General features: G+C 40.5%; 1 protein-coding gene across 2 annotated transcripts in view; it reads right to left on the reverse strand.

Moving 5' to 3' along the window:
- LOC126241704 (scoloptoxin SSD14-like) overlaps positions 1-19,275 on the reverse strand; it is a 588,477-nt gene that overhangs the window by 383,628 nt on the left and 185,574 nt on the right. The window contains exon 1 of one of the 2 annotated variants that reach the window (XM_049948032.1): positions 6,901-6,980. The exons of the other annotated variant lie outside the window; for it this stretch is intronic. The gene's annotated coding sequence lies outside the window, so the exon portion shown is untranslated. Of the gene's footprint in view, positions 1-6,900; positions 6,981-19,275 lie in introns of those variants that run through there. 2 annotated transcript variants of the gene reach the window in all.

Raw genomic sequence — 19,275 nt, forward strand, 5'->3', positions numbered from 1 at the left:
GCTGAATAACAGGGAAACAATAGATTTCTACTGCATGTAATTAGTTACGGAAACCAACAACATAGCTCGCGAGATATCACTTCTGAACGCACACTACGCCTTTACTGTAGAAGTCACTGAAATCTCGCAAGTGCACAAGTCGGCACTCCGAAGTATTTCTATCTGCCACGACCACGCGAAAACCACTCCACACACTCCAAGTCTCTCCTGCGACCGTACGTCGAGCCTTCACGTCCAGCACTCACACCCGTGTCCTCTTCTGTACTGTCCCGAACTGCCTCGTGTCCTCTCTGGAAACGATGCTCCTCCCCAACTTCCATACGTCTCTTAGTAACGAGCACCATGATTGGCTAGAGCACTCCCTCCATGTCTCCAAGCCAACGTACACTCAAACTTATTGAAACACATACGAAATAATGGATTTACATTTAAATAACTTGAAATTAAATTCTCGTATGTATCACCAGTAGCGAAAAACTGAAGGGCGAGTGCCAGTCTAACTTGTATATTGTACTGGGTTACCATGTCTTTTAGTACTGTATTTTGTTTTAAAACAGCTTTATTCAATAACGTTTCAGCAGCCTGGAAAATATAACTAGCGTCCGTTTATGTATGAAATTTCGGAAGAAGTTAGTTTACTTCAAATGCATCCAAAAACACCAATTTCTCTCCTTTCAAATGTTTTTCCTTGTGGAATGCAAATGCAGGAGAATCGCACTCTTTTTCACTGGCTCACTTTCGTGTATTGCGCACGCGGCCATTGGAGTGCCCGAGTTAACACTTTTGGCCCGGAAATCTATTTCCGCGAACATAGTCAGGCAAGTGACCAGCAGTTTTGCTGAACATGTGGCTGCAATATTGGTGTTGGTGGTTGTGTTACCAGGCAATATTGCTGGGCTACTCTGTCGCCAATTTGCACCATTAGCAAATTCAAATCGTGGTATGAACAGTCGCCAGCCAGAAGGGATACGAGACTGGAAGGTTTTCGGAGCAGCGTACTTCAACGAAAGGTTAAAAACGACAGTTTTTAGGGTTCCGTATCTCAATTGATAAAAACGCAACCTTTATAGGATCACGTTGTTAAAAACCCTTTTTCTCAGGTAAGTGTAGGCGTATCAAGTTTCGTGCGGCGTGTTTAAAACCAATCTTATGTTCTCGCATAAGTATCTGTCAGTATTTCTGACTTTGTGAAACAGAATGGAAATAATCGCAAAATAAATAAAGACTTCAAATCTTATTACAAATAAGCTTTGTTATCACAACTGACACTAACACCTTCCAGAAAACTGCTATCACGTCTCCAAGTAGTTAGCGACGAATTAAGAGAACATCAGAATGTGTTTGCAACAGCGACAAGGCCTGGGAAGCTCAGTTTCTGGACAGTTTTGTGGCCTTACGTAAAAACTGGGCCGTTAGCTTGCATTATTGACTCGTGAGATGGGCAAAACGATGCCCCTTTTGCAACGGGCTGTTTGTCGACATCTGAAGACCGACATGTGCACTGAAAGTAATTCCGCCAGACCGTATCCAGTTTTGTAAACCCTGCAATGTATACTTTTACTGACAGTGAATTAGATTCGCCGATTAAAAATGCTCTACTCTCATCGCACTGCAAATGGAAATCACACGTAGAAGCGACGGAATTGAAATACACACCTTTATCTGTAATCAGTTACAGGCTACAGCTTTCCAAAAATGTGCTAGATATGCGTGGCTAACTGCGAAATTAGCGCCAGATCCCGAGACTGTTTTCCTAATGACATTCTCTCAAAAAGATGTAACTATTTATGTGTCTGAACGTTGCTCGTGGTGGGCCGAATTTTTATGCTTTAAAAGTTTTTATGAAAGCTCTCAATCTTCTTCAGCACTTAAGACGAGTATTGTTTTCGTACCTCTCAGTGATTGTACACTCGATTAATTTGGTATTAAATGTTTTCGCTGTTTTCAATTGTCTGCAGTAATACCAATGCCTAAAGGAAGTATCTGCCTATCCTGAACTTTATTTTTAAATAGATTAGTGCCCGATAAGTGGCTCGCATAGACTGTATGGTCTGCACAATTTTGTTTTTCCTTGATCGAATTTTTATGATGTTCGTGAACTGCAGCGTCTTCTAAACTTTTCACGCTAATTAAAGCCACATAAGATCCTTTCCGAATGTACTTCTGACCATAAAGCGATTCTGGTAGCTGGAGTCAAGATATCTGTTAATCTCTATGGAATATTACTTCTGCTCTTGCGGAAACAGACAAATTAATAACTTGAATACAACATATTAATGTTCCACAATAGTATTTATTACTTCGTTCTGAACCGATCTTTGGCTTTGTAGACCATCTTCAGATAATGTTGAACAGATAGTTCACACAGCTTCAGCGAGAATTCATAACTGACATTTTATGTTTTTATCGATACAAAACGTGTCTTGTACGTTCTTGTAGTAATAGTTTGATAGAAGCTTTCCTCCCACAAGATGTTACTTTTTCTCTGACCGAGAAGGCGAAATACCGACTTTCATGGATTTAGCTTTAAAAATTTTTAATAAAATGAAATTCTTACTTAGGAATTTTCATTTCCTATTGCAACCCCACCCCCTTAGGTGTTGAATTTCCAAAAAGTGTGAAAACGAACTTTGTTTTTGAGAAGCCAAATACAAATTTTCACACATTTAGCTTTGAAAATACTTTCATAATGAAATAATTTTTTAAAACTTTTCATCCCCTATTTAACTCCATTATGAAATTAAATTTCCAAGAACACTGGAACACGTATTTTTTAAAAATATCCAACCGAGAAGACAAATACCAATTTTCATAGATGCAACTTCAAAAACTCTGTAGTAATTCTTTAATAATGATTTATTTTCAAAATCTTTAACCCACTATTATACCCTCTTATAGATTGAGTATCCAAAAGTGCTGCAACCCGTATTTTTTATTTCTGACGGTAACCAAATACCAATTTTCGTAGTTCTTGTTTCAAAATTGTCTTAATAACGACATTTTTGAAAAACCTTTCATCCTCTGTTTCACTCCCTTCTGGGTGGAATTTTGAAAAATCCCTTCTTAAATGACGCCTACAGTATAAGAACACACACTGCAAATTTCTAATCTCTGTCCTTAGTGGTTTTTTGGCTGGGCGATGAGTCAAGAAGAGTCACTCGGGACTAAGCCTTTTATATGTAGAAATTTCTGATCAGCAAATCCCAACTCTGAGCCAGTTCACGTTAGTGCATGATATGTAAGGTTCATTTAGTTTGTGGACGAATTTCGGTTTTGCGTTGGTGAGGGCGCACAGGGAGTTTCCGGTAACAGGATGGAGACGCTGAAAGAAATTGTAGGAGCGCCCAATGACACATTTCTATGTGGTCTACGAGCGCCCAATGGCACATTTCTATGTGGTCTACATGACTTAGGTCGTGCACCGATGTCGAAACGGACATACCCGCCAAATTTAAAGGCGAGGCGTTTCATTGGCCTGTCCGATTCCTCGGGAGAAGCTTCAAGAAGCGCCTTGTAGCTGTTTCTCGGCAGAAGGGCGCCAAATAAGTTATTCCTGCGCGCTCCTCTCAGAATCTGGTTGGCTGGTACAGTCGCGCAGAAAAGCGTGATGGAGTATTGGTCGGTGTGGGACTGTAAAAAAACGCGGGCAGGGTGCCGTGTTGGTCGCTGTGGTGAAGTGAGATAGCAGAGATGAGATAGCTTTGGGGACGCGTGGAGGACAGTTAGCCTTGGGGGGACACACAGCGTAGTGAGATATTTGAGTAATTTCGGTCAGACTGCGGCGGAAATATTATGAAAAATAATTTCATTGCCGTTTAAAGTCAGATAAAAGCTGTGAGTAACTGGGAATCAATTCAGTGCTGAGGTTCTCAGATAAACTTCAGCGTGCTGCACAGAATAGATTAATGTCGGTTACAGTAGAGGAGTGAGTGAAGACTATAAAATTTGCTGCCGTCCGAAGCTGTTCCTGCCAGCACGCTGAAATGGTAAGAAACAACTAGTTGTAACCATGGATAGCGATGAGTTGTGGACACCTGAATAGTTGATAACTTCAGTATTTTCATCTTTCCTGCTCTGGATGAACTATGAGACGATTAGAATCATTGTTTCAGCTAGTATGAGCGTCCAGTTTGTTCTTTCAAAATTATTTTGTGCCGAAATATACCATCTTTTTATTAACTAGTGAATCTTTAATTAGCAGAAATTTAACTTGCCTTCCTCGGTTTGTTTCGTACATGCTCTGTAGCTTCCACTGCTAAAGTATCGGTATTCGCTTTCGTTTCTCATTGTTTCATTTAATGGAGCAAGTCTTATCTGCTTGATTAACATCCCCTTCCCCCTCCCCTAATGTTTCCGCTTCCTCAGAGTACAGAGCACAGTCCATGCTGATCTTCCCATTCAGGTGCGAATGTATACGGGACAATTAGTCGAATTACGTTTCCATTCCTTTACTGTCAAATTCGGTATCAACTGGACAAGAGAATGTTAACCAATGTTATTCTTTGCAATATTGCTTTAAAATTACCAGTTTCCCAGTCCCTCAGTTTTAGTTGGTAGTACAAATCAGGAAGGTATCAACTGATTGCGTAGGGCTGGATTAAAATCGCTCTGTTACGAGTCGGACTTAAATGCTTTATTTTCTGTGGATAGAACTTCGTACGGACATTGAACTTAGGGATAAACGATTTAGAATTATAACAAAGAGATTGAGACGTCTGATGAGGGAAGACACTAATATAGGTACTCCTATACTCCAGGAACGATCGTGTTAACTTTTGTCAATAAACCCCTCCGGTCCTCCCCCCAGATAACTAAGACGATTCATGCTACCATCAATCTTAACAAAACAGGTACCTTCCAGAATAAAAGTAATATACAAAGCAAAAACTGATCTAGAATTTTTATGTAAGTTTCAATTACTGCTAATTATACCAGATTTGTGGTGATACAATCTAATAATTAGAAATTACTGTGACATTTCTCCAACAAAAGAAAAAAACATAAGACTGTATTTGGACATGGAGCGCGAAACTTCGAAACTGTGATCTCAACCCCTGCGATACCAACACTTTTGTTATGTGAGTGCACTGAAAGTCGTATCGAAACTCTGATCGTCATTTCTTTAGAAACTATTGAGTGTTTGCGCCTGAGCCAAAATAAGTTTTCGTCATCTTCACCCATCTTTCACCATACCAGTTTCAACGATACCGAAGATCGTCCTTTAACCCACGAGAGCAAAATGGCGTTTATAAACAGTTTATTGAAGACTAATATTCTTAAAATAGGTGCAAAAATAAGAATTTTATTTACTGTCATGACATCACGTTCATTGGCTTCGCCGAGTGACAGCTAAATTAACAGTCCAACCTAACCTAGACAGGCAGCTCTACTAATCAGTGTCACCAAAGCGTAAAAAATATAAATATAACTTCTATATTACACACACAACGTCACACGTCATGTGTCAAAGCTGACGTCCTTTATTGGTAAGTTCCCCCTACCCTGTACCCAAAAGCCAGCTCCTCCTCCCCCCCCCCCTCTACACCGCACACAATTTAAAGCAAAGTACTACACGATGTCTTCGTTTCATCGCTTCCTTGATAACTACAAAGATCTGCCATCAAATACCATACTGAAGAGATCCTCTATTATTACAATGTAATTTACCTCAAGTTCCTACAATCCTCTCCCCCAAACCAGAAGTGTTTACTCGAAGTGAGTTGTAAGTGCTGTACTGCACTCTGTGGAATAACTTTCCCAGAGACCGTAGCTAAATACTTTTCCCAGTTTCAAAAACAGAAATGGAAGTAATGGTAACTCATACCTTTTTCACCTGGTTCCCATACACAATTTACAGCATCAAATCTTGCGTCCTAGACATGTCTTTACCACTTTCCTCCTCTTGGCCATTTTTCCCTCCCCATCTGTAAGTTTACTTTGCAAAAAGTATGGTCCGATGTAAGAAAGGTCGAAGGCTTGTAATGTGTCCAGATTTAACAGATAAATTAACCGAAACTTAACTTGCACCTAATACCAGAGTCTGAATTAGTGTTTCAAGTACTTGACAAATTAACGTCGTACTTCTGCTTTTAGACACTCCAAACATCTCGCAAAATCAAGGCGACAGTTACCAGGATGGGAAGACTGCTGCAGATATTTTTCCCGAGACGAGTGAGGATATCTGTCACTTAGCAAGTATATAATAAAGGGAGAAACGGATGGAATGTTTAGATACAATCACCGACAAAAGAGTGCTTGCTAATTTCGCCTACCACAGAGTACTACACGAAGATCGCGGTCATGGCTTTTACATGAGGTTCTGGTGAAACTGTCGAAGTGTTAGCGTACACAACTAGTCAGATCCAGGTCTAAGCAAGGTACACGAAACTCATAACAAGTACGATTACCTTTCGTGAGTAAACTAGCAGGTCACCGCAGCACTCTCCCTTTTAGGTGACGTTAGTATTTCGTCGATATTTTATCACCTTAAGAGTGCCATATGCACCTTAAGAAGAAGAATGTACTTTGAATCTTAAGCTATCTTAAGGTAATAGCTTCCATCTCTCCCCCCCCCCCTCCATCTCTCCCCCCCCTTCCCCATCCCCCTCCCCCTTTAGAGAGTTGATTGTACGAGTCTGCGGAAGAATGAGCTACCCCTGAACTTCGAAAGGATTAATCTTATAATGTATGTTGCGTTTCCCATACGTTCCGCTAGAAGGAATTTTCTATTATAATTTTTTTTTTTTAGTGCAGTATTATGTTTTCGTTTTCGAATACAACCGACAGGTGACTTTCAATAACTCATCATGACGCTCTCGTGGATTAGCACTTTCTTCAGCCCCCCACCCACACACCCACACACACTTCGGCGGCGGTCAGTTAGAGAAGCGAGGCACTCACCCTGCAGGCTGCCCCGGCGCTGCGTGGTAAGAGAGATGGGCCGCGGAGATAGCCGGAGCGCGGTGCTAGGTCGCAGCGACTGATAGACAACCCGTGGCAGCGCAGCCGCTGGCGGTAGGTACGGGTCCGTGACGTCAGAGGCGCGCAGGCTGAGGGGGCGTGCACCGCAGAGCGGACCTTCCGCAACGGCTGGTCGCGTATCTCAGGCGCAGAGCGCTGCGTCACCCGGCACTCCGTGACGTCGCGGCTGGAGAGCGGGGCATCGCGGGCTAGCGCCGCGCTCCATGTGTGTCGCAAGCTTACACCATAGATAAAGGCTCCCGACACAGGCACCAACCAACAGACCGACCTACTTGTTTAGGCGCTTTGGCCAACCGACCGACAAAGTCTTCTTATCGGTCGTGAACAGAACTACCCTACCGCCGACCCCCTCTCCACCCCTCCCCCCTCAACCACCCCTCCCAAGCCCGCAAAGTCAATCCGATCTGCACCAACCACTGCGCTGAATAAATTGTGCGGTGTGTAGCGCTGTCGTGCCAACCGTCCGACAATAGTTTGTATTTTGTCACGACGTGCGGTATTAAACGCTGAAATGAAAACCCTTAGCTGCTTACAGGCGTTGACATACGTCAACGAGGACAGATAAAAATATATGCACCGACCGGGACGCGAACCCGGGATCTCCTGCTTACATGGCAGACCCTCTATACATTTTTTTTAAATATATTTCATTTTGTTCGCTTTTGTTCCTTGCATCTGCTCGGTGCGGACGTTGTAAGACAACCTTTTGAATTCGTTATTGATCGATTAACTCAGTTTTTTTATTACAGAGGGCACGTAACCCTCTGACCGAACACGCTGAGCTACCGTGCCGGCTTCCATCTGAGCCACCGAGGACACAGAGGATAGTGCGACTGCAGGGACTTATCTCTGCCACGCATCCAGCGAAACCCACATTCTCAACGTTTTGTCCCGCACTACATTCGTAGTGCCCCCGCCCATTATACTCATTACTCGCGGCGCGTTGCCGATTCCCGTAAGAGTTCGGGCACTGTTTGTGCATCTGCACAGAAGAAGAAGATGGTCAAGTGGCCGGTGAGCCTTAACTATTTATATACAAAGATGGTATCTGTTCTTTCGGACATGTACGAAAGAACACTTTTTATATAAAAAGTATTAAACGCTGTTCTGATATACACGACAGAGTGCCAGGCGGACGACATTTTAATGACAGACTGTATAGGGAAATTTAAAGATTAAAGTTTTTGTGGGTCATGTCGCGCCAGGTGTATAGCAATAGAGATGCAAGAAATAATAGTTTCAAGTGGGATTTACAGAGAGTACATCAACATCGACATGGATACTCCGCAAATCACATTTTAGAGCCTGGCAGAGGGTTCATCGAACCCCTTCACAGCAATTCTCTACTATTCCACTCTCGAACAGCGTGCGGGAAAAAAGAATACCTATACCTCTCCGTGCGAGATCTGATTTCCCTTATTTTATTATGATGATCATTTCCTCCTATATATGTCGGCGTCAAAAAAATATTCTCGCATTCGGAGGACAAATTTGGTGATTAAAATTTCGTGAGAAAATTCCTCCGCAACAAAAAATGCCTTGCGCTTAATGATGTCCACCCCAATCCCTGTATCACGTCAGTGACACTCTTTTCTCTATTTCGCGATAACACGCAACGTGTTGCTCTTCTTTGAACTTTCTCGATGCACTCCGTTAATACTATCTTGTAAGGATCCCACACCGCCCAGCAGTACTCCAAACAAGGACAGACAATCGTAGTGTAGGCAGTCTCTTTAGTAGATCTGTTACATTTTCTGTTCTGCCAATAAAACGCAGTCTCTATGTGTGAAAGATGCAAAGGGTGTTTCAAGAAGAATGACCTGATTTTGGACGGTAATAATTACGAAACATGTGAGTTGTTTGAATGGATGTGGCCTAGAGGTTCAGGAAATCGCCGTTAGATGTCAGTCAATGCGAATTTTCAGTTTGCAGTCGGTCATAAGAATGTGTTGGCTCAACAGAAGGGGGCGTTTTGTGAGCTACTGTTTGCCCAGCGTGCCTTTCGTCGGCGCGTGGCATTGATCCGCCCGATCCCAAAAACATTCGCCTTTGGTATCGCCAATATGAGGAGACATGGTGCTTCTGCAAAGATATAAGTCGACCTTGCACAGGAAAACACAGTGACTGGAATGAGCTATCTTCAAATGCTGCAGAACTGGGTTTTTCCGCAATTTCAGGAGGGCTCTGAAGACTTCATACTCCAACAGGATGGAGCTCCACCCCACTGGCACAACAAAGTACGTCATTTTCTCGATGACTGCACTGTAGTTCCTTCTCTAGATTGTCGCGCAGATGACAAAATGGTAGGTATCGAAATAGACGACAGAGGGATAGAGAAACAATTGAAATCGCTCAAAAGAGGAAAGGCCGCTGGACCTGATAGGATACCAGTTCGATTTTACACAGAGTACGCGAAGGAACTTGCCCCCTTTCTTGCAGCGGTGTACCGTAGGTCTCTAGAAGAGCGCAGCGTTCCAAAGGATTGGAAAAGGGTACAGGTCATCCCCGTTTTCAAGAAGGGACGTCGAACAGATGTGCAGAACTATAGACCTATATCTCTACCGTCGATTAGATGTAGAATTTTGGAACACGTATTATGTTCGAGTATAATGACTTTTCTGGAGACTAGAAATCTACTCTTTAGGAATCAGCATGGGTTTCGAAAAAGACGATCGTGTGAAACCCAGCTCGCGCTATTCGTCCACGAGACTCAGAGGGCCATAGACACGGGTTCCCAGGTAGATGCCGTGTTTCTTGACTTCCGCAAGGCGTTAGACACAGTTCCCCACAGTCGTTTAATGAACAAAGTAAGAGCATATGGACTATCAGACCAATTGTGTGATTGGATTGAAAAGTTCCTAGATAACAGATCGCAGCATGTCATTCTCAATGGAGAGAAGTCTTCCGAAGTAAGAGTGATTTCAGGTGTGCCGCAGGGGAGTTTCGTAGGACGGTTGCTATTCACAATATTTATAAATGAACTTGGGGATAACATCGGAAGTTCACTGAGGCTATTTGCGGATGATGCTGTGATATATCGAGCGGTTGTAACAATGGAAAATTGTACTGAAATGCAGGAGGATCTGCAGCGAATTGACGCATGGTGAAGGGAATGGCAATTGAATCTCAATGTAGACAAGTGTAATGTGCTGCGAATACATAGAAAGATAGATCCCTTATCATTTAGCTACAAAATAGCAGGTCAGCAACTGGAAGCAGTTAATTCCATAAACTATCTGGGAGTACGCATTAGGAGTGATTTAAAATGGAATGATCATATAAAGTTGATCGTCGGTAAAGCAGATGCCAGACTGAGATTCATTGGAAGAATCCTAAGGAAATGCAATCCGAAAACAAAGGAAGTAGGTTACAGTACGCTTGTTCGCCCACTGCTTGAACACTGCTCAGCAGTGTGGAATCCGTACCAGATAGGGTTGATAGAAGAGATAGAGAAGATCCAACGGAGATGATGGATAAACTCCAGTGGAAGACTCTGCAGGAGAGACGATCAGTAGTTCGGTACGGGCTTTTGTTGAAGTTTCGAGAACATACCTTCACCGAGGAGTCAAGCAGTATATTGCTCCCTCCTACGTATATCTCGCGAAGAGACCATGAGGAGAAAATCAGAGAGATTAGAGCCCACACAGAGGCATACCGACAATCCTTCTTTCCACAAACAATACGAGACTGGAATAGAAGGGAGAACCAATAGAGGTACTCAAGGTACCCTCCGCCACACACCGTCGGGTGGCTTGCGGAGTATGGATATAGATGTAGATGACACTCTGCCTCAACGCTGGAGAGCGCACACGGGACCCCGTGTAAGTAGGCTGTATAGGTTTTTTTTATTGATAACGCCACGTAGCGCTCTGTATGAAACTCACTGGCTGTGCTGTGTGCAGTCTGTGGCTAGTTTGCATTCTTGTCTGCTATTGTAGTGTTGGGCAGCTGGATGTTAACAGCGCGTTGCATTGCGCAGTTGGAGGTGAGCCGCCAGCAGTGGTGGTTGTAGGGAGAGAGATGGCGGAATTTTGAGAGCGGACGATCTGGACGTGTCTCATTAAGAAAGAGTAAATTTGTAAGACTGGATGTCATGAGCTGATATATATATATATATATATATAATATGACTTTTGAACAATATTAAGGTAAATACATTGTTTGTTCTCTATCAAAATCTTTCTTTTGCTAACTGTGCCCATCAGTAGTTAGTGCCTTCAGTAGTTTGAATCTTTTATTTAGCTGGCAGTAGTGGCGCTCGCTGTATTGCAGTAGTTCGAGTAATGAAGATTTTTGTGAGGTAAGTGATTTGTGAAACGTATAGGTTAATGTCAGTCAGGGCCATTCTTTTGTAGGGATTTTTGAAAGTCAGAATGCGTTGCACTAAAAATATTGTGTGTCAGTTTAAGCACAGTCATGTATAATTGTTCTAGGGGACAATTCATTTGGCGACCCTGCCAGGATACCTCACTGGAATCTTCTGATTTTTTCTTGTAGTTTGTGTAATTAGTGTAGCTTTTGTTTATTGCTAGCAGTAATTGTAGAGAGAATCTCCTTTGTAGTTGCAGTCTTTCAATGTTGTACAGTAAAACAGTTGTGGCATGCTTGTACATTTGCACCAAGTATTTTGCAGCTGCGCTTGTGATTAACTAGATAGTATTTTCAGTGCTATGTTAATGTCTTTTCTTATTTTTGCTCTTCAAATTCTGCATTTCTGTGTTATTGTGTGAAATATTGTGACAATTATGGAGTGTGAAAAACGTAATACTAGGCTCCAAAGTAAACTGAGAAATGACAGTGAAGACGAAAGCAGTGTGTTAGCGCCACCTTGTAATGAATTAACTAAAGTTCAAAGTAGTAATTTGGTAATTGTGCATAGGGAAATGGAGCGCACTGCAAATAATGGTGTAGGCAGTGAAACAATTAGTGAACAGGGAAGTATTATCGATCGATCGGTCGATTCCTGTCAGGAATCATTCCTCAGGAATCGGGATTGACAGGACACAATCTTGCAAATACTGCAGATTCAGGTTTTGTGTCCTCAAGACACATTTTCTGCTTGTCAAAATGTGAATTTTGCCGGTGCAACTTCACTGCCGAAAAGCACTGAGGAACATGTTTCAGACACCAGTGCATTGTTATTACAATTAATGCAACAAATGGGACAAAGGCTACAAAAGTTAGACACAATGGAACAAAATCTTCAAAAGTTAGACACAATGGAACAACACCAGAGACAAACACAGCAACAGTTAGACGCAATGGAACAAAAGCTTCAAAAGTTAGACTCAGTCGAACATATGCTTGAACAAACACGTGAATATTTAACTACTGAGTTACATAAAATCGAATCGAAATGTCAAAAAGTCTGTAATGACGTAAAAACACAAATTTGTGAGCATTTCCAACCTATTTTTTCGCGGCATGAAAATACATTACAGAATCACGAAGCAGCCATAAAAGAACTGCAAACTATTGTTCATGAAAATCATGAGACCTTGCAAGCTAAAATTGACTCGGTTGCATCTACCGATTCGGTTATACAACTTGCAAAAACTCAGGAAAACTTAAAGGACACAGTAGATGCGATTTCAACACAACTGGACACTCTGAAACTTGGTTCAGAAAAACACACTGAGGAAATAAGTACACTATCGAAGAAAGTAGCCGAACTTTCGGATCAGTTCACTAACTTATTGCAAAGGTAGATGATGATCTGAATGACACAAGACCTGTAGCCATCACCGACACAGAAGAGTATGAACAAATTAAGAAATTCAAACAAAATCAGAATCAAATTAATACGCAACACAAAAGAGAAATCCGGGAAGTACAAGATCAGTTGGCACAAGTAACACAAAAATTACGTATTTCAGAGGACACGCGCTCCAACACGGGAAGATGGACTTAGAAATACGGAAAAGTCACAAAATAATAACACAGGGCATTTCGGGAATTATGAAAGAAATTGGCAAGCCGCACTGAATTTTGAGATTGAACCGCCGAAACGAAGTAACATTGACCGATATGCGACTCGCCGACATGATGATTTTGATTATAAGTTGTTCATTACTACACGTAAATTCCAAACATTTAAGAATTCTGGCAACGACATTCATCCACAAGTGTGGCTTCATCAATTTTCTCATTGTTTTCCTCCCAACTGGCCGTTAGAGCACAGATTAGAAATTATGTGTGGCTATTTAGAGAATGAACCAGCTGTAAGAATGCGATCTGTCATTCACGATTGTCACAGTGAAGGAGAATTTTATCATGCCTTCCTCTCGGCATATTGGTCTCAAGCTACACAAGACCGAGTAAAACATAGCATCATAATGATGAAACATTTCGAACAATCTGAATTCTCCAGTCTTGTGAAATATTTTGAAGACATGTTGCACAAGAATCAGTACCTGTCAAACCCATACAGCCCCTCAGAACTCATCCACATTTGCTTAATCAAATTACCTGAACATTTGCGACATATTATTTTGGCAGGACGTTGCAAAGACGACATTGAAGCTTTTCAGGGACTCTTACAAGAATTAGAAATTGACACTGACAATCGCAGAACACGAAAACAGGAACACAACAATTACAGGTCACATCCATCACAATTCCATGATGACAGAAATAATAACTGGACACGACAACGCTATTCTTACAACGTAAATCGTGACCAAAACAGACACCACCCGTATGACAACCGTTGGCAGAGTAGTAATTATTACACGGAAAGGTCACCTCTCCGCGGTAACGACTATCACAGAGACAATCAGAGAAACAGACAATATGGAAACCAAAATAATTATTATCACGGGAGAAAGAATAACTTCAGACGCAACGGTCCACCGCGCAGTTACGATTCCGGGAGAAATTTTCCACCACATGACCGACAAAAAAAAAAACTATCTAAACTACCGACATAACGACAGACCTGAATTTCATCAGAACTGGCGGGATTCAAACAGGGCTGGGCCCTCTCGGCAAGGTGAATTTGTAGAAGTTATGTCTCCTAATCCCAGTATCGACGCACGCCAACAAAGAGATAGCAGACAATGACTCGCACCGCAGGCAGCCACGTGCGTCGGCTAGCTCAGAGAAAAATAACATAGACGCTAACCTTGAGAAAAATTTGAGCATTTCTTACCGACGTATACAACATGATAATTGCTTTGAAGATTGCACCACATTTCACATGTGAAACCGTTTATTGAATCATAATCTGCTTTTTTAACTTTGTCTTTGCCATAAAACTTTTCACTTCACGTTACAAGTATGCTTTGTCACACTTAGAACCTGTTAACATGCAGCAATGTTTTAAAATGAAATATCTGGTCGCGAACCAGGGGACATAGTTAGACAGTAATTACGAATGCATTCTTATAGTGAACAGACGACACAGTGTTATTGTGTGTGTACGATCTTACTTGTTAGTTGCACAATCATGTAACGACTATAAGGCTCACATAATTAGAACATATACCGGCACCGCTAATGAGATTTTAATGCAACATTTTGGTTTACTTGAAAATACATTCTGGATTTAAAGTACTTTCTGTGAGATACCAGATGACACAGTGGTTAGTTTATGTGACAGCTACATGATTTTATCACGACGCTACTAATGAGTGATAATTTACAATGTTGCTTTTGCGGTGTTTCTGTTTTATATATGCACAGTTTCTCTGAATTCTTCTGGAAAGGAAAACATGTTTTAGTAGTAACTTCTGTGGTTTAGCTAGAATGAGACAGCCTTTTCCATAGCACAACAATACGTTGCAGCACAGTACTTTCTTCATCACGGCAATAAGCGTAATAAGTAAGATATCTATACGCAAAGCATTTCACTTTTGTTTATCATGAGGTAAGTACATTGACTTCTGTAGAACTTAGCATTTGGAGGACGATAACTATGTCACTTCCACAGAGATTATCTTACAACAAGACGCACAGTTTAGCGCTACAGTACACGTATTTGAGTGATTAATTTTGTACTTAAAACATTTATTTTTAAAGATTTTCGAATTACAATGATACAAAGGTCTTCTGTGATACATTTCATTCCATTGCTGTAATCTGTAACACCTGAGGGTATAATTACATTAATCCTCAGAGGGGTACACGCCTTCTTTGTGTACCATGTGATTGGCAAGCACAAGGAGCCCTAGCTAATATGGTACTTGCTTATACAACTTTACACATCGGTACCTTATTTCTCTAACACAGAATTACACAGCTATCTGATCATTTAACTGAGAGAGACAAACATTTTTACTACGGCAGTGACATGTTTACGTAATTACACCGTTGAATAACTTCACACTTATGAAATTGTATTTTGTCTGTACTTTGTGAACTGTTCATATTTCTTCGGAACCATTGTGATACTATGAGAGCTTTGAATGATATATTTTGTATGGGATCACGATTTTTAAAGTACGTTTGAGGTAGATGACACTATTGAAATGAGCAGAGAATTTTCTTTAGGTTTTGAAATTATTGCGGAAAGCTACGACGTTTTTGAGATTTGTCTGAGTTTTTATCATGTTATTATTACGATGACAATGTGTATTATGCTGTTGAGATATGTTTATGATCAATAAGCTGATGCTATATGAGGAATTTGATTATGCTACGTATTTATTATGATGAAATATTGAAGAAGTGTCGACGAATATGTATATGTGTAATAAGGTAAGGAGTAATGAATAGTGGTTAGGGACTCTGACTTGTGAAAAAGGATGTTGGAAACCAAGAATCGTACTTTAAGAGTTATGAAATATGTGTAAATGCATGAATGTATCACAATGCCGGCGAAAACTTTTTGGACACTGTTATATTCATAGGATTTTGTTTCTACACATTTGCAATACAAATTCTCGACCTGTGAAATTTTTATATGAGACTGTCACTGTAGTGCAAACTGGTGTTGTAAATATTTCGGTAAGAAAGTTAAGTGACCTTCACGTAATGCGTCATGGGCACCCAGCTACACGACAGTCGCCTGGAAAGAAGCCATTAGTGTGTGCCTTTCAGAGGCACAGGTGGAGAAAAATGGAGGCCATTATCCTCGCTATTGACATTTCTTTGTAGAAAGCATCGCAAATACGACATGCTCAAACTTGAAAATATATGATTACACTGTGGAGCTCTTAATTTATGATATTTACTAAAATGCCTAATGAAATGATGAGAAACATTTTATATCTATTGTCTTTCTAGTTGAGATATTTTTTTTGCCTTTGGAGACGCCATTTGCCTAGTGAATGACGTTCCATATGTTGCTTTATATATATATTTGCTCATTTCGTTTAATATCTAGTTCCTAGCTGCACTGCAGCATTGGTTAAAATAAAATTTAATAGATGTACTAATATAGATATTTTATGCCTACAGATCCAGTAAATAACCATTTTATGATCTACTTCCAAAAAAAACGAGGGAGCACAAAAAGACATTTCCCTCCACAGGAATTGCATACATAATTTTTGTCAATGACTGGGTAACTTGTTTCGGAGGTAAATCAAGGTGATGCATCACTCTAGTGTTAAGATGTGACATAGGTATTAAACATGGCCATTTTTACTGTAATATTTTTTCTGCTTGAGCTTTGTCATGTTTAGGTATAAGTTATTGCATTTGCTGCTGTTGCTTGCCAGGCATAGTGCTACTACATTTGACTTTGTATTACTCTGTTAAGCCAGTTTTACTAATGATTTATTTTTATTGTTTGCTGCACATTGCCTTATATTAGTTGTAATATTGCAATTGCTCTGCTAATTTAGATTTACTGCTGCTAGCTTTGCCAATTTGCATTTTTTTATTGCTGTTTGTGTTAATTGTTTTGTGTTGCTGCATTGCCTCGTCCCTTAGTTTACGCATCTGAGCTCAGTAGATTTAAGTTAGCTTAAGATGGGGTAGGCTATGTAAGAGAATGAGTTGCGATGAATTGGAAGAAATGCATTGAGAAGTTTTACGAAAAAAGAACAGAAAGCAGGTATAGATAGCACTTTTTGAAATAATGAAGAACGAAGGGAGATCTCCAAGAAGTAAAGAAAGTTTTGTTTGCAAGATACTGCAGTAAAACAAACCCTGTCCTTTCCCTTTCTGTTATTCCGCTATGTGTTTGTGTGCTCTTGTATATTTGTGTTCTTCCTACCTATGTGTTTAGCTAATACGATTTATGTTGCAGAATTTTTCTAGTACTAAGGTACATTCACTATTATGAGGAATACTGTTATCCTCAAATATAATTTGCATTAATAATATGTTATTCACTTTGTAAAGATGTTTAGACATTATTAATTCTGTTCTGTTTCAATGCTCAAGTGTGAAATTAATGTTTCGAAAACTATTCTCATTATTTTATATATTTACTTATGTCATAATTCCTGTAACACTGATGTACATGTTTATTTATATTCTTTTGTGAAGCCTGTTTTACTACAAATGTTATCAGTATTGTTATGTTCTTTAATGATGTATTTTGTACCTTTGTTATTGTATTCTTATGTTATAAAATTGTAATTGACACCAGTTCATCAAATTAAGTAACTTGTAAGCATTCATTTCACTGCACACATTTCTATTGGTCATAGTATATGGACAATATGTGAGAAGTAGGGACTGATAGTGTTTGCACATGTGTTAATAATTCAGCAAGGGACTTGTTAACAGCATTGCTGGTTCTAAGGACGATTAAAAAAAACCTTTGTGAGTGCACAAGAGGTGGTTTATGGACTTGCTATATTCTCCGCAATTCTCTTCTATGGTAATTGTGCACCTGCACAGTCGCAATGGATGACTGCTGGCCATCTCTACAACGACTACAGTGGGTCTGCATCATTGATGGCCCACCAATACCATTATTTCGACAAGGACTACAGTGGGTCCACACCTTTGATGACTCACCAATACCATTATTTCTACAAGGACTGCAGTGGGGCTGCATCTTTGATGACCCACCAATACCATACTCTCTACCAGGACTACTGTGGGTCTGCTCTGTGATGATCTACCTACCAATATTCTTCAAAACTTCGACTGACTCTGCTGTGGGTTTGTTCTGTTGTGGCCCATGTCTGAGGGCATGTCTGCACGTCAAGAGTCAGCACAGTCTTTCCGTTGGAAAGACAACACTACTTCTTCAAGACTGCATGGAAATCCACTACTTCCGTGTGCATTTTCTTTTACTGCTTAGACTTTGAGAAAAACACTGCAATTTTACTGTAATGAATGATCATGACTGTCTTTATGGACAGAGAGAAAATTTTAGCTGTTGACCAACATTGTATCAATAAGTGTGTGCATTTGATATCTTTGTTATTGTAATTATGAAAAATTTTATCAAATCATTATTGGCCAGTGCCCAAAACAATTTGTAAAATTTTTTGCGAGGAGCATGGGGGCTACGTAAGTAGGCTGTACAGGTTTTTTTTATTGATAACGCCACGTAGCGCTCTGTATGAAACTCACTGGCTGTGCTGTGTGCAGTCTGTAGCTAGTTTGCATTGTTGCCTGCCATTGTAGTGTTTGGCAGCTGGACGTTAACAGCGCGTAGCGTTGCGCAGTTGGAGGTGAGCCGCCAGCAGTGGTGGATTTGGGGAGAGAGATGGCGGAATTTTGAGAGCGGACGATCTGGACGTGTCTCATTAAGAAAGAGTAAATTTGTAAGACTGGATGTCATGAACTGATATATATAATATGACTTTTGAACAATATTGAGGTAAATACATCGTTTGTTCTCTATCAAAATCTTTCTTTTGCTAACTGTGCCTATCAGTAGTTAGTGCCTTCAGTAGTTTGAATCTTTTATTTAGCTGGCAGTAGTGGCGCTCGCTGTATTGCAGTAGTTCGAGTAACGAAGATTTTTGTGAGGTAAGTGATTTGTGAAACGTATAGGTTAATGTTAGTCAGGGCCATTCTTTTGTAGGGATTTTTGAAAGTCAGATTGCGTTGCGCTAAAAATATTGTGTGTCAGTTTAAGCACAGTCATGTATAATTGTTGTAAGGGGACGTTTCACCCGAAACATTGTCCTGCGTTCTTAACCCCCAAGATAGCCAGACATGACCCTGACTGCCGGTTAGTTAAGTATTTTTACAAGATGGATGGGCAGTGTAATTACCCTTATTTATTCACCTCGTTGTATTTAGACACAAATAAATATTCTCAAAAAGAAGACCATTCGTATCTCCTTGGTAGAGAAATCACTCATTTGCTTCAACCTGTAGATAGACTCGAAAAATGTTTTAACGAATCCTTTTGATTTTTAAAACAACTTTAACTATGAT

Source organism: Schistocerca nitens, chromosome 1, assembly GCF_023898315.1.
Source record: "Schistocerca nitens isolate TAMUIC-IGC-003100 chromosome 1, iqSchNite1.1, whole genome shotgun sequence".
Classification (NCBI taxonomy): Eukaryota; Metazoa; Arthropoda; class Insecta; order Orthoptera; family Acrididae; genus Schistocerca; species Schistocerca nitens.